General features: G+C 29.7%; 1 long non-coding RNA gene across 1 annotated transcript; it reads left to right on the top strand.

The window, feature by feature from the left end:
• The first annotated feature begins 2,674 nt into the window (after positions 1-2,674).
• Positions 2,675-5,175, top strand: LOC101501890 (uncharacterized). The gene is made up of 5 exons (XR_190412.4): positions 2,675-2,823; positions 3,330-3,367; positions 4,243-4,381; positions 4,493-4,598; positions 5,149-5,175. It is a non-coding gene; the product is annotated as an uncharacterized lncRNA (long non-coding RNA).

The raw sequence follows: 5,175 nt of genomic DNA, 5'->3' as shown, positions 1-5,175 counted from the left end.
ACAATAGACATAGTATTTTGTTATTGTGAAAATTGGGTTTATTTAGATGAATTTATGTGTCTCGTTTATGATGCATAACATTAGTTTGTTAGTGGAAAAAAAGGATTCCACAACATTGGTTGTTTAAGGGTCTGATGTGAAAAGTAAATATAGTAGCATTTTTGAAATTTTAACAAACATTAAATTAATTTTCACATTGGTGGCATAATAGACCGGTGCAAAAGGTTTGTGTTTTTTTTATTAAAAAAAAATCACATCACTGGTTATAATTGGCTAATAGAAAAACTCTTTCATTCACTACTTTTTATAGCACAACATTTGATTGACAAATGGACAAACTCTTTAAGAACCTTAATATTAACATTTTTCCATCACACTTCTCACTTTCAGAAAAATACATCTGCTCATCTTTGAACAACATTCATTCCCCTATTACATGTCCTCTTATCTTCAAACCATTGTTCTCCGTTCGTCGTTGGCAGTTCAACCAACTCTACATTTTTCATTATTTGTGTGTCCATGTTTGTTGTTCTATTAGTGTAATGTTTTCTATTCAACCAATCCATCATTCTCGTTGTTTGTTGTTTAAATAAGTTCATGACCTTTGAAGTTTAGCGCTAGTACAAATAATAAACCAAAATAGCAACTGCTTGAAGATATTATTTGCAGTACATCTTTCTCTGTAAACTAGGGTTTCCATCCATTTTTTACTCTCAATAAAATCTTTCTTTTTTTATTTCAAGATAATAATGATTCATGTTCATCTTTTGGCCATTTTGTTGATTCTATTGTAACTTAAGAGATTCCATGCAAACTAGATGGCATAGTGGAGGATTTTGTCTTGAGAATATTTCATTTTTGTTGAGACTTAAGAAGGTAAGACTTGAATTTAAACATTGCCTTATTGTGGTTTCTTTTTTGTTGCTTATTCGATCAATATCCATACAATATATTAAAACAAACTCTCAAAATAATATATTGACACATCATATCTTTATATGTCATGTAACACTAATTTTGCCACATCATTCAATAGTATGATGTGGCACCTCTAGAAATCATTCATTTTTTATTATAGATTCTACTAATTCCTTGTTTATATTTCTATAATTAAAAAACAACAATAAAAATATAACTCTCATTACAAACTTAATTTAATTGTTAATTAAAATGTAGCAACAATAAATTACCACATAATATATGAAAACATAATAATCACATGAAAAATCAATAATCAAACTTATGCACATACAACCCAATGAAGTTTGAATTAAAATAAAAAAAAAAAATTAAAACACAAACATTTAAATTAGCAAACATTTGCAAAAAATAAAACCAACAATAATATTTTTTTTAGAAATAAAATTTTTAAATTATATATTAAGTATTTTTAAAGTGATATACAATTTGTGTTCATTTTTCTTTTATTAGTGCCTGGATGCATATTCAATCTTTTAATACAAAGAAAGTATTTGTCTATATAAATTGTGCATAAAAATAAATACACGCATTTCAAAATATTAAACTTATAGAATGGATGAAGCATAAATCATAGCATAGTTTCAATTAACGGCAAAAATAATCAAAATCGAGTAGTGATTCCTTATCATTCCAAACATTATTTCGTGTTTTTATTGTAAAAAAACAATACTTTGAATTTATTCATTATATACAATCTCCAAAAGGATAATTAAATCAAAATATTTTTGAAAGAAATATGTGACATAACACCTCTAATTAAAAATTAGTTATCGAAAGTTTAAGTGGAAATAAGACACGAAACATAAAATATATAAATTAACCATATAAAAAGTAAAATAAAAATAATGATCATATAAAAATTAATGCTTATAAATATATCTCAAATCAATTATTGTAAAGTATATATTCTATTTTGTATAGGAAGAAAGTATTCTATAATGATTGAATGTTTAAAATCAAACAAAATATATAAAAACAATCACTCTTTTTTTTTTCTTTTGATAATATTTTTAGAGTGAAAATCACTTATTTTATTTAAATATTTTTAATTGTGTATACAAACACTAACTCATCTTTTTTTAATCGTATTTTTTAGAGTACAAATCACTCATTTTATCATAAATTTTTCAATTGTTTTTATTCCATTTGTTCTTTTGTTATACAATCACTATTCTTATAAACTAATAAACTTACAAATTTGAAACTTTTTTTCTGATCAGATTGATACATTTATACACCATAAATATCATCTTCAAACTTTTTAAAAAATTTATACTGAAAGAATATTTTATAAATTACACCCGCGCAACGTGCGGGTTATATTCTAGTTATTATTTAAAATCGAATACAACTCATCCTTTACATGTGTGCTTATCTTTGAATAGTTTTAAATGATGGACTGTGTAGGTGACTTATAAATGCTGGTTTTTTCTACTATTCTTGGAATTTTTTGGTCTTTTTAATTGTATTATTTCACTACAAGAAATTTTGAGTTTAGCGACAGATGCATTGCGACGGGTGCCAAACAAACGTCGCCGTTCTCTCTTTACTACACTTCCTGCTACGGTGCTAAACAACCGTCGCAGCATATCTAAGCAAAACCAAGAGGCGCTATCTTTTTCAAATCCCGCGTCCCAATTTTTGCAAGTCCCGCTCTCTAAATTTCTTCTCATATCTCTGCGACCCTTTTCTCCCAAAACCAAAAACCCTTTTCTCCCAAATCCAAAAACCCTTTTCTCTCATATTTGTTTCCTTCAAATTTCCCAAATCCCTCGATCTCCCCATCTATGCGGAAGTTTGATATCTCCATCTCTGGAATTGAAGCAATCTCTCTTCTCTGCGGTAAGCTTCATGCCATTTATCTTTTATGCGATCGAATGCTTGGTGTTGGTTGATAGTGAATCTCATTATCTAGACATTTCATTTGTGTTCTTGTTTACAATATGATTTTCTTCATTACAAAGGGTTTATCATGTTTATGATAAGATGAGGAACATGGTGTAAAGACCTATGGTGTTTTTGTATTATAGACTTTTAATGTTTTGGTTAGGACTTGGGACTGGGATTTGGATTTGCGACACCTAACTTACAAGAAATTTTCTTCAAAACTGTGATTTCTAAATTATCGCGTTCTGAATTGCTTCCCTCAAATCTCTCAAATCCCTAAAACCTCAATTACCCCAAATATCCTTGCTCTCACAATTTCACTTTTATCTCTTCTTTCCTTTCAATTCCATCTCCATTTGTTGCAACCTATGGTACGATTTCCTTTTTGTTGTTAGTGTTTTGATTACACTGTTCTAATTGGTGCTGATTTTTTTGCTTCAAATGCCAATTATGTGAAACAGGAGGAGAACGGTCGCATGTAGTGTTACCAAACGACGAGGTACTTTCAGTTTTCTATGTATTGTATCTATTGCAACTTATTTTCTGTTTTCTGATATTTATATTCTCTTCCATTTATGTTTTTTTATGCGATTTGGTATTTTTATTTGCATTCATTTATCAATTTGTGTTCTCTTCTAAACACATTGATCACTATGAATAATAGGTGAGCTTACAAGTTATGCTAGCTAAGATTAGAGATACAAATTATATACAATCCCAAGTTTTAACCAGACAGATCAGTTTTACAACCTATATTTTCCCCATATTTAGAATATGTTGGTGTGTGGGTTAGTTTTGTATACATTGGTAATGATGAGTTGATGTTTCAAGTGTTTAATGTTATTATCATGAAACAATTTGCAATGATTGGCTTAGGTAAGATTAGATATTTTTAGGCATTGAAGATTTAGAAACGACACGGTTTACGCCAAAATAAAAACGTTTTGGTGTCTTAGCCGTTCTAATGCGTGTCAAGGTCAATCATTGGTAATGAGAGGTTGAGGTGCACAATACAAATTTAGAGAGATAAAACATTTAGCAAAAGAGCATAGAGAGGGAGGTCGAAAAAACATCTCAAATTTCATTATCAAATACCTGATTTAATAAACCATAAATCGAGGGGTTTAGCTTGTTTGTGCTGAATTGAGTATTGTTTAGAGATTCATGTCTCTGTTTAATGGTTATTCCATTTGTGAAGTTGGCAAGGAAGCAGCTAGTATTGCTGGTACTTTTCTTTTCTCTACATGTCATGAATATTGGTTTCTCTATATTTTCTATTGTGTTAGTGTATTCTTGATTGTAGAGTTATTTTGTTACCATGTCAACTTAACATGTTTGTTTATGAGATATAATGGCTTAATGACAAAATTGTAGATTCAATCTCTGTAATATGTTGGAAAGCATTGATAGTAAAAAGTATTGAAATAAGATGCCAAGACTCAAGATTTTGATTTGAAATGACTGCAATAGGAAAGGGCAAGATTACAGTAAGGACGAGGAAGATATTCAGAAGGTACATTGGTTTTTTCTGCCTATCCTTAGTTATGATGCATCGATTGTCAAGCATTCATCTTATTTTTGATTCTGTTTCAATGCTCTTAAATCTATGTGCAGTTCATTGAAGGCGGGTGGAGAGTGATACCAATTCTGATAGTGAAGATGATGACTTGGTGACAAACCTAAATGAAGCAGACAATTTAAATGTTGATTCTTTACATTTGTCGGAGCAGGTAATATATCCATTAGCCTTTGTTTGTCGTAAAAGATATATCAGGCTATGGAGTATGGTGTTCGTTATTTGTTCATTTGTTTAATTTTTGAGAAAATCAATCAGGAACAAAGTACTGGTAAAGAGAGATTAAAAAATTGTAGCTCAACTTGACAAAACAAATAGACTCATTTGTAAGAGTATTGTCTTTTTAAAAACTGTTGATGCCCTTGATTCTAATTTGACACAGCACTAATTGAAGGTTTTTGGTATTTGCTTGGGATACCAGTGCGAAATTAGGAAGGATATATTAAACTTGCTTTCTCCGCTTTATGAAGATGAATTTGAAATTTTCATTGCTCTGAACTGAATGTAACATCAATCCGGAATCTTCTGTAATATTCTAAGTGAACTGTGTGGGATGTAAATCTGAACGCCCAGTATTTCATCTAATTTTTTTTTTGTTCGCCAATTGACTGCTCAGAATATAGTCTACCTCATTTTTTCTCACTTGTAGTGCAATGCGTTTTTCACAATTTTGATTGAAGGATTGTTAATGTAACCATGTTTAGGATGATGGACATGAAAGTCATGGAATA

This window comes from Cicer arietinum, chromosome 3, assembly GCF_000331145.2.
Source record: "Cicer arietinum cultivar CDC Frontier isolate Library 1 chromosome 3, Cicar.CDCFrontier_v2.0, whole genome shotgun sequence".
Taxonomy (NCBI): Eukaryota; Viridiplantae; Streptophyta; class Magnoliopsida; order Fabales; family Fabaceae; genus Cicer; species Cicer arietinum.
The sequence above is the reverse complement of the archived record's forward strand: the minus strand, read 5'-3'. Positions and strand labels throughout refer to the sequence as shown.